This window comes from Centruroides sculpturatus, unplaced genomic scaffold (genome assembly GCF_000671375.1).
Source record: "Centruroides sculpturatus isolate CEXI.00-Female unplaced genomic scaffold, Cexi_2.0 scaffold622, whole genome shotgun sequence".
Lineage (NCBI taxonomy): Eukaryota > Metazoa > Arthropoda > Arachnida > Scorpiones > Buthidae > Centruroides > Centruroides sculpturatus.
The window spans coordinates 291,037-302,708 of NW_019384842.1; the positions used below are offsets into that span (position 1 = coordinate 291,037).

The 11,672-nt window shown below is 35.3% G+C and overlaps 1 protein-coding gene and 1 pseudogene across 1 annotated transcript in view; both read left to right on the forward strand.

The window, feature by feature from the left end:
• The first annotated feature begins 1,663 nt into the window (after window positions 1-1,663).
• On the forward strand, window positions 1,664-3,864 carry LOC111630323 (annotated as a pseudogene).
• Window positions 3,865-6,151: 2,287 nt separating this feature from the next.
• Window positions 6,152-11,672, forward strand: part of LOC111630332 (piggyBac transposable element-derived protein 4-like) — a 13,186-nt gene continuing 7,665 nt past the window's right edge. Inside the window, exon 1 of the mRNA XM_023374423.1 lies at window positions 6,152-7,479. The gene's annotated coding sequence lies outside the window, so the exon portion shown is untranslated. The remainder of the gene's footprint in view (window positions 7,480-11,672) is intronic.

Consider the following 11,672-nt stretch of genomic DNA (forward strand, 5'->3'; position numbering starts at 1 on the left):
GGCGCTTGACCTTTCGCCGTTCACGTTTTGGGCTGAATACAACGGCCGCAACCTCTCTATTATTGGCATATTTGTCATTATTTGTTTATATAAAATGTATATTGGCAGTTCAGTTTTTTATCTGTAACATACCTATGGTATGTAACATACCATAGGTATGTTACAGATAGGTATTACCATAGGTATGTAACATACCATAGGTATGTTAGAGATAAAAAGCCGGCGCCGTAAAACATAACCGGGTAAATTCACATACATACATAAAAAAGAGCAGTATAAACGGGTTACAGTGATGGTAATACAAAATATAATAAAAATAAGTACAGGGACAACATTAATCAAACAAAAGAAGGCAAGCGACAGCGCGTATATACAAACATTGCAAACCCGTACAATCAGTAGGATAAACGAAACAGTGGGCATGCAAGCCCTGTGCAGCGGGATGCAAAGAGAAAAATGCATGTACAAAGGCAAACGCGAAACAGGGATAAGGTTGCACAGTTGAGAGAGAGTGAGTCAGTGTACAATAACAATGACAGATCACCGAGAAAATCTGGAACAGTAGTTCTTTTAAAATACATAGAAATCAGTTGCATGAGGGCAGCGTAGGTGTCCTTATGTTTGAGAAAACAATTGAGGCTATGAGGAGGCCAGCTGTAATTATGGGCCTCAGTGAGAATCCTAAGATGTAGACGTTCCAAGTCCAACATGGGACAGTGAAGGATGTAGTGTTCACTACTGTCATAAGTACTGCAAATGTTGCACTCATGCCTGTTGGTGTTCTTAAACCTAGCAAGGTAGGCAAAGAGCCTACCATGGTTGGTGAACATTTATGTAGTAGTGTGGCAAGGAGTATACTACTTGCAGGTGAGAAAGTCCTCGATGTCGGGTTTGAAATCATAAGTGATAGAGTTGTTGTTGTCCCAGTCGCCCTGCCAAGAGGTAACTAGGTCTCGCCACAGGATGCTCTTGATAGTTTTAAGATTAATTTTGTTGTAGGCAATAAGTAGGTGCTGGTTTGATGAGTCTTCCTTAGCAAGGGCATCCGCCCTTTCGTTGCCTTGTTGTCCTTGGTGTGCTCTAGTCCAATTGAGATAGAAGTTGCAGGAAGAATTGTTAATAGATTCCTGGATGTTGTTCGTTATGGGATGAAAGTTCTGAGATTGAAGTAAAGCCAGAGCAGAGGCACTGTCCGTGGTAATGGTGATGTTTTTATTATGATGATGCTGATCGTCCCAAGAAGCAGTCATGCTGATAGCGAAGAGCTCAGCCTGGAACACTGTACGAGAGCAATCTCCATGCCGTTGTTATTGTAGGCAACATAGCCGCAGCCAATGTCGGAGTGGGTTTTTGAGCCGAGAGTGTAAATATGAATATCAGAATGATTGGGAGTCCAAAAGTGGATATTGTTCGGAGTTGACGGATGTCTGGAGTGAGCGAATGGTATATTTTTCTCGAAGTCCTCGTGCATTATGTTCTGGCTGTTGGTGCTAATGTTCCGGTCCCATTTAATGTGCCAGATCTTTGAGTGCATAATAATGACTTTATCGATAGGGGCCTTCCTAGCCAGTATCTGCAATGAGGTGTTCGGGGCGGTGCAGTAGGACCTAGTAATTTGGATAAGCGCTCTCCTTTGAGCTGCAGTCAAAACTTTCTCTTAAGCATGCGGCACATGCTAAGCAAGCCCAGAAAATTCGCCCCTGCCTCGGACCCATCTCAGGTCAACTCGCCGTTCGTGCCTTGCCCTCAGTACCCTACCTCTGATCTCCAGCACCGTACGGTGTCGATGGTATTCGTTGCTCAAAGCCTGAAGCGACGACTGGGTGTCGGAGTAAACCGTGACCGGCTCCGGGCCCGGATGTCGTAGGATCCACTAGGAAGACTCTTCCAGGGCCACCAGTTTTTCCTGGAACACGTACGTCTCCTTGTTCAGACTGACTGACTGACAGTACACTTGAACTCCATCAGAAAAGACGCAATACATGGCTCGAAAGACGGCAGCCTAGTAGGTACAGCACCTATTTTGAAATATACACTGATGGCTCGAAAGACGGCAGCCTAGTAGGTGCTGTACCTACTAGGCTGCCGTCTTTCGAGCCATCAGTGTATATTTCAACACCGCAGTTCGTCGGTTCACCGACTTTCCAATCTAGACCTATCCTATATGCGGGACTCCCAGTATGTCTGCCTGACATCCGAGTTGGACAACTGGGTACCTCTGATTACAGTGTTTCGCCTCTAAACCAACCTTCCACTGTTGTTCTGTAGAAGGCTGCCTTCTGGCTGACTACCAGGAGCAACGGAATAGTTCACAAGGACTAAGGCTGCCTCCATAGACACAGTTCTGTACGTACGGGTTACCTGTAGGGCAGCTAGTCTTTGAATGGTAAGCATGGTCCTGCTTGATTGACGTTGGCAGATTCCTTCCACCAAATACAACAAGCATAGAAGATCATGCACTCCAAAGCCTTCCGGGGGGGGTCCGTCCGGATATGTCGGACCCCGTCCCTCACCACCCAGTCGCACTATTGTGGGCCTGGCCGAACCCACGATGGGCTTGCTAAAAGAGGCCTTCTTAATGTCCACAGGGCGGAAAGAGTTTAATAAAAAAAACTACCGGAATACCCTAACGATGTTTTAATTAAAATAATAAAAAAATTATAATAATTAATTTCATAAAATAAAATTTAAATCATATAAAAAATTATTAAAATTTTTTAAACTAAAATATTAAGAACTTTGAGGGTGTTGGTTTAGTCTCGCGCCAAGACATTTCAGTAAAATATTCAATTTGAAAAATGTTGGAGCTTTTGAAATTTGATGTAATAAAGAACTAGTGAGGATAAACAGAATAGAAATAGATAGCATGGTGTTTCGTCTCCATTATATTTACACCGCGATTATATTACTGTTTTCTGCGCCATTCTATCAGCAGAGCAATACGTCGGCGAACCCATGCTCTGCATGGAAAGAAACAACATCGACAAACACGTGATGGATACTTACTGTTGGATTCACGGCACATTTACAGTAAAGAAGCCAAATATGAGCAAAGAAGAAAGCATTTTTTCCGGAATCAATTCAAAATATCAAAACCAAGAGCATTTCTATCAGCATAAATATTAACAGGGTTTGCTTCTTCCTGTTCTTTCAGTTTGTCCTCTTCTACGTGCCAAGAGGGATGTGGAAACACTGCGAAGATGGCTTAATTCGAGCTCTGAGAGTCTGAAGAGTGACAACATCATGTACGAAGAAACTCAGAAGCGGGAAAATATTGCTGCTGTAGTTAAGTTTCTACACGAAAGTATGGGATGTCACGATTGTTACGCTCTTCATCACTTTGCTTATGAATTACTGTGTCTAATTAATGTATTTTTAAATGGCGAATTCTTAAATTACAGAATAGAAGTAATTAAATATAACATGAACGATGATAATTCTGTAATAAATCCAATGCTAGAAACGTTTCCGGGGATGAGCAAATTGTTTTTTTTTTTTCTATTATGGATCGTCCGGTAATATAATAAAAATTGATCGTTTGTGTATGTTAACTTTAAATGTAATTAAAGAAAAGATTTTTATACTTTTATGGTTGTGGTTTATCATATTAATTTTATTGAGTGCCATATCTGTCATATACCATATTATCTTAATAATAAGTGGAAAGATGTGATTGTATATCTTATCCATATGTTACAGGCTTGTACGGGAAATTTATTTGGAATTGTTAATTAAGCGATTGTCTTTAGGAGATTGGTTCATCGTATATATGCTTGGTAAGAATATTGACAGATTTATTTTAACCGAAATTTTATGCAAATTTTGGAAACGAGTTAATGGAATGGCAGAAAGTGCCTGAATTTTAGCCTGTGTTGTTGTTATATGAATTACAAATTTAGTACTGTAATTCATTTTACTTTATTCATTATTATTTTTAAAATATAGCAATTTGTATTTTTTTAGTTTCTATTATTAATCTTTATTATTAAAAATATGAAAAGTTTTTAACTTGTTTATAAATGATACTTTATAATAATCTATATGTGAAGTTTAAGGCCTTATAATATACCATATTGAGTAAAATATGGCAATAAGGCTTAGTACCAGTGGTACCTCAGGATACGAAATTAATCCGTTCCGAAAATGAGATCGTATCATGAAAATGTCGTAAAGTGAATCATTTTTCTCCATACAATTACATGTAAACCCAAATACAGTAGAGCATCGATTATCCGACCTCCGATTAACCGTCACATCGGTTAACCGACCGTCCTAGTCGGCAAATTCAAAAGTCCGCTAGTGATGTGGCGCTACAATATTTGGCTATGTCTTGGCTACTTTAATAGTACTTTTACGTGTTTTAGCTGGCAACACTCATTCGACTATGAAAGGGAGCCAGTATTTAAACGAGGCTTAACTTTTTAATTTTCTAATTTTTAACGATACAATAGCTACGATTATTATTTTAAAAAATTATTTGTTAGGCTTAACATCGATGAAAATTCAACGCGAAGTAGGTTAATAGCGATATACTAATATACTAATTACATGAGATATACTAATATACTATACTAATAATGTATTTTTTCATATTTTTCGGTTATCCGTTTTTTCATTTATCTGACCAACCCCAGTCCCCAATTGAGTCGGATAATCGATGCTCTACTGTAATTCGTTCAAACACGAAAAACACACTTAAATTAAAGCTAAGTAGTACACTGAAAAAAACCATAACTTTAGTAAGGAAAACACTGAAAAAAATGCGTTTTGTAGTTGTAAATGTATAAATAAACATAATACAATAATAATTGATTTTAAAAAAAAAATGTAGTTTTATTTGCACTTTACCTTTGAGGATAGACGACAGAGGAGGTGTAAACTGGTGGCGAGAGAAGGGAAATAATATTAAAACTTAAGTTACATAACATAATGTAACGATAACTTAAAAATAACTTAGAAAAGATTAAGAAATTAGTGTTGTTTTATGTATATTTTTAAAAATTTTTATTCACTGCTTTTTTCTTTCTTTCCTTCACTTCCACCAGCACTTTCACTGGATGCTTGGTAAAATATCTATCCAAAGAGATTTGGCGTTGCCTACTTTTTAAAATGTTTCTAAAATGACTTAGGCAAATGTCATTACTCCGAGCAGCAATACGGCCAGTGTGAACCTTTTCGGGATGTTCCTTTTCAATAAAATCAGTCACTTTCTGATAATACCTCGAGATTTCCTTTATCGAGCGAGATCCTTCCACGACGAAGCAAACACGCGGACTGAGACCGATGAACAGAAGCGAATAGAAAATGGCGTTGCCAACTAATGTAACGTCGTATGGTGAGTTTTTGTTCGTATCGTGGAGCAAAAATGTGTTCGAATTTCGTGTTGTATCATGAAAATTTCGTATGCTGGGGTGTTCGTATCCTGAGGTACCACTGTATATGTTTATGAGATTCTAATTGAGATATTGGGAAAATGTTTCTCTTTTTATAATAATTTTAACTGTTTCTACTGTAGGTTTATTAAGTCTATAATGTTTAACATGTTTAAAATATAGATACCTGGTATCTTATTAAATTGTGTTGAAGTTTCAACACAATTTAAAAGTTCTATTAAGTATATTTATTATTATTACTTAGCTGAAAGCAGTTTATTATCATCATTGAATGTTTAATATGAAGTATTTAAATTTCAAAAATTTTTATTAATTGTTTCTCTTTTATGTTTATCTCATAGTTTATTATAACATACATATTAACAAGTAGAGGACAAGTAATTACAATGAAGTTATTACGCGTTAATAATAATAATACTACAGAGGTTGAGGCAGACGTTTTAAACGTGTAAACGTGTAGGTCGGACGTTCGGCGCCGCTTTCCCGTAAGCCTAAAAGTTTGACGATGGTGTTTGGAATGTCGAGCGTGATTCCACCGACTATCCAAACACCATTGTCAAACTTTTAGGCTTACGGGAAAGCGGCGCCGAACGTCCGACCAACACGTTTACACGTTTAAAACGTCTGCCTCAACCTCTCTACTGCGTTGCTCAGATGTACTAAAAGATTTATATGATTTAATATCATTAATTTTTATGGTACCATCGACGAGTGCGTCTGTTGAGTGCAGTTTTTTAACCACAAAGCGAATTCAAACATTCGTAAAAAAAACACTCAGTCCCGACAGATTGTCGTCACCAGCGTTGCTTTCGATAGAAAAATAGTTTCTAAAAATCTAAATCTAAAAGAACGGAAACCAAACTAATAACCTAATAAATACAGTAATTTAAATGCTTAATTGGGACAGTAGCAGGAAAGGAATTTAACAATATTTGATATATTTCATGGATCTTCCGAAAATATGCAATTCTAAGGTTTAACGGTTGGCAGACAGACAAAGCAATTATTTCTTTCGCTTGAACAGTTTGGTGTTTGCTGCATGTGGTCAGCATAGCAACATTGTCACACCTTGAACCCACTCATTAAGCACAATTAACGAAAATAGATTCTAAACCCTTCCTTTTCTTAGCAAGACAAAAACATTTGTACAAAGATTACTGCTTTATAATTATTTTCTTTACATAGAAATATTAAATTTTTCTTTTAATCACAAAAGACACAGTCTGTCCAAAAATTATTTTTTGAAACCACCATTTATTCTGATCATGTGTTCCAGAACACCATCGACAACCCGACCTTTCTTTGTAGGCTACTATGTCATCAGGCTAAAACATTCTTTTAAAAAACACACAAAAATATCCAATTAAAAGTAAAGAATTGGAACTGGCGGCCTTACAGACGTCCTGAACTTGCATCCTTTCCAGTTAGGGAATTTCAGTCCTTTATATTTACTTGATAAATGCGCTGTTAAATGTAAATTTTGGCCTTATCCCTCTGGTGACGAATTACTTCTAAAAAAGTTTTGTTTGTAGAATTTCGCCGGATGATTATTTATTTTAATCACAAATTAAATTTTTCAATACATAAAAATAAACTTATATTAGTGTGAGACGAACGGAATGCGAGCTGATTACATCGGCTCAATTCCTTCCTCTCATCCCATAATTTATTATTGATTCTTTTCAAATTGCGATATTTTCCGTCTAGAATCGATCTGTTTCTTGTTATAAAAAATCCATTTATTTATTACGTCGGTTAGTTGGAGAAATCTACCGACAATGAAATAAAACAAAGGTTGGAATATCAGTCAGTTACCCTGCGTTTCTTTATGAAACGAGAGTGTAGCGAAATGACGTCACGAGCAGTGTTGGCCAATTAGAAACCAGTTTCAGTGTGTTCGCTGTAAAGCGCTTGTCGAGCGCTGCATAAAGAAATCGAGATCAGCAGTTGTACAGGCATTCCTCCACGGGTAGTTTCCTATAAAGCTGCTAGTTGGAATATTTGAAGTCCAATTTGCTATTGCAAAGTTTTTAACTATCCGAATTTTGATTTGTGCCTTGTTTCAAGTTTATCATTTAGATAAAAAGTAAGCGTATATATTATCTTCTTTAGTCAACCCTGAGTTTATTTTTCTTGCTAATTTTTTCTTTATCCTTACTGATGGGCCCTTTTTTCCTAATTTTGCTCTCTTAAGACACCTCTCTAGTAGACGTGTCCTAAACACGTAGAATTATTTGGGGGCGACGCGTATGATAAGAGCTATAAGCGAAAACTCATCGGATTACTTACTGACTGCACGGTGGAAGCCGCCAATGCTTGACCTCGTTCACATCGCGGAGTAGCACGTTGGACGCTTACAATTCGTGTCACGTGACCTCGGCTACACGGCGTCCAGTCACGTGAGCGGTGACGACAGAGCGAGGTGGTCACGCGACTACAGCTCCGACGCGTTTCCGGATAACTATACCTTGCGTCACGTCCTAGAGTACAGTGCGTTCGTTAATAGCGATCGTTCGTAGAAATTGCGAACAACGGACAGAGAAAGAAAAAGATGGCGACGTCCGTAATACCGACAGTAGCGTGATGGCGGGATTTATAATTTTAAAATATGCGTTTTTAGAGACAAAATATTAAAAAAGCCGTCCAATAGCATTTTAAAATATGCGTTTTTAGAGACAAAATATTAAAAAAGCCTTCCAATAGCATTTTAAAATATGCGTTTTTAGAGACAAAATATTAAAAAAGCCGTCCAATAGCATTTTAAAATATGCGTTTTTAGAGACAAAATATTAAAAAAGCCGTCCAATAGCATTTTAAAATATGCGTTTTTAGAGACAAAATATTAAAAAAGCCGTCCAATAGCATTTTAAAATATGCGTTTTTAGAGACAAAATATTAAAAAAGCCGTCCAATAGCATTTTAAAATATGCGTTTTTAGAGACAAAATATTAAAAAAGCCGTCCAATAGCATTTTAAAATATGCGTTTTTAGAGACAAAATATTAAAAAAGCCGTCCAATAGCATTTTAAAATATGCGTTTTTAGAGACAAAATATTAAAAAAGCCGTCCAATAGCATTTTAAAATATGCGTTTTTAGAGACAAAATATTAAAAAAGCCGTCCAATAGCATTTTAAAATATGCGTTTTTAGAGAGAAAATATTAAAAAAGCCTTCCAATAGCATTTTAGTAGTTACGAAAAAAACTCGAGATGACACTTACCAATTACACGGGTATATATATATAATATCCATATATTGACTTGCACTTTCACAACTTGTAATTTTTCATTCATAAAACCACATAATTGACACTAGAACGGAACTATCCGAGCCCACGTTGAAACTACTCGTTGTTGCGTCCGACAGCGCGCTTCCCGCCAGAATGTAGAAACGAGTTCAGCCTTTATTGCTAACACGTGACTACTTCTTGGGGGGCAACCCGAACTTTGCTCGAGTTACGCTTCCGTAACACCGTAACATTCTATAACGAAATTCACGAGTTAAGATTTGACAACGACGATTTATTTTTCGAGATTAACTTGTTAAAAAGAGAACAGAATCAAATTACTTTAAAATTCAGATTAAATGTTTATAAATTTATTATCCAAATTTATAAAAATATATGTTTTATATAGCCTAACTAATCGTTTAAGTTTAAAAATGTAAAGTTATGTAACAATAATTTATATGTAAGATGTGGGATCGATTGGCTACTACATAAAGACTTTAAAACAATTGGTGCAACACGAGTTAGAGCAGTGTTCATTCACCCAGTTTTTGTTTTTCTTTTCATTTAATTTCATGTAGATAAGATGGATCATCTCTGGTCCGCAGACCACAGTTTGAGTAGCACCGTGTTATTGCTTGATTTTTGTAAATCATAGTTTGTAATTTTACAGTGAGTAATGTTTGTTGTTTTTATACATCATTATTAATTATTAATTGCGTAAAATAGTCAGAAAAAAGTTTTATTTTTAGTGAGGAGGTTATCATGTAGTATTAAATACTTCAATGGATCTTTACATGAATGTACATCAATGGATCTTTACAATGAATCAATGGATCTTTACATGAATGTACATCAATGGATCTTTACAATGAATGTACATCAATACATAGTAGAAATGTATTGATGTACATTCATTCATTCATTGAGCATACCATAGTACATACCCAGTTCTGCGTGATGTACAGTTGACCCCCATGTTGATTTTTTTTGTTTTATATGAATTCCATGTTGTACGAGTCACTTAAATTTTACAAATATGTGAGCCGTTCATAGCCCGGAACACGTATTTGTTAAATTTAAGTGACTCGTACAACATGGAATTCATATAAAACGGAAAAATCAACAGTGTTATAGGGGGGTCGATTAGTATAACGTGTTGATGTTGTAGTTGTGTTGATATCCGTTGCACAATTTTTATATCCTTAAGAGTAAGTGTTTAAGAAAAATTTTTTTCTCTCGGTATATTTGTTGTGGTGAACTGATTATTTTTAAAAATTAGCACCGAGGAGGGGTTGGGATGTATTGAGCCAACCTGAAATGCAGTTGTCATTTTTGACAATAAAATTGTAGTACCTAACTGAAAATTTGCTGTGAGTCTGTCTACCATTTGTTGGATTACAGAGACGTATTACATAGAGATAATACTTTAAATTTTATACAGTGATCTATTATGAATTCTGAGCATATTATATAATCTATTACCGATGCTCCTTGATGAAAGGAAGGTATGTCTACCGGGATAATCCTTGGCTGTACAGCCATTTAGAATATAAAAGTTGTGACTTTTAACAAATTTAGTAGTTGATTTTCTTTTTTATTACTACCGGTATCGCGGCTATTTCTTAAATTGTAGATTATCTGATTATTTCCTTTATAATAGGATTCACTATAGTTATCAATTCTAGCATTAAAATTGCCTGAAATTATACATAAAGAAGTAAAATGTGACCAGTTGAATAGAATTTTTTTTTCAATTTCTTGATAAGGATTTTGCAGCATTTGATAAGGCAGAGTATAATTGACTATTATTGCCAGATATCTTTCTAAGTGATTATTAAATTTATAAGATTCTATTTTAATTAATGAAAATATTAAATGTAATTGAAGTTTATGTCTAAAAAAGTTTTAGTATCCACTTGCTTGTAAAACTGTTATTTTCTTGTTCTTATAAATGATATAATATGGGAGGATTTTTTGCTCTATGGTTTTGTTTCTTTGGTCAGATCAGATAACATACGCAAATTATTATATGGCTCTTCTGAGCAAACTTTTTATAATTATAAAAATTTGATAGAATTTGATTCTTTCTTTGTACCTAACAAAGAAATTTTTAAGATCATTCGTTCTTCTTTTTTTATTATTAAATATCTGTAATTTCCTCTATTTTAAAATTTGCTATTTTTATGATCTGAAAAAATTTTGTAAGACTTTCTTTAATGTTTGTATTTTCTTTAACCAGATAATCAATGTAATTTAATGTTATTTGGCTAATTATATTTAAAGTGTTATTTACCATATACTGTTGAGCTTCTATTTTTCTATCATAATCAGGAACAGTTGTTTCTAGTTGATTTACTTTCTGCTCCAACAAGCCAAGCTTGGTTTTGAATTCCTTTATAACCTGATGTATTAAACTTATTTCTGATTTAAGATCAAAATTTGTTCGGTTATGGAATTGTGATAAGCCTGTAACAATTTAGCCCTTTATTGCCTGACGGGACTTTCTAGTCCCACTATATTTGATATTTTTTATTTCATAGTGTATGCATTATAGCTTTCTGGGACTTACATTTTATCATTGTATAAAGTGTTCTTTTTCTCTTCTATAGGGTAGTAACTTTCAAACTGTTCCTGTTTTAGTTTTGTTGAAAAAAGTTTCACATCGTCTGTTGTTTGAATGGTAGTAGCTGATATTGCTTTCTTTGTTGCCAAATTCTACTTATTGTTTTCATGTTAAATGTCTTTGTATTTTTTAATATGTATTCTAGATATGTGTAGTTTGATTTTAATGTACAGTCGACCCCCCTATAACGTACGTTCCTATAACGACAATTCCTATAACGTAGCGAAAAAATTGTAGCAACTTTCGTATAACGTACCTCCTATAATGTCGTTTCGCGACAAGATTGATAGAGTCTGGACCAATAGTGGATGAGCAGCCGAACTACTTTCCTCCGACCCTGCGCCACGCTACGGAGCGGCTAAATTGAGTTTGCTATCGTCTGTTTAGTATTATATATAAATTATATATAAATTAGGTACTGTACATA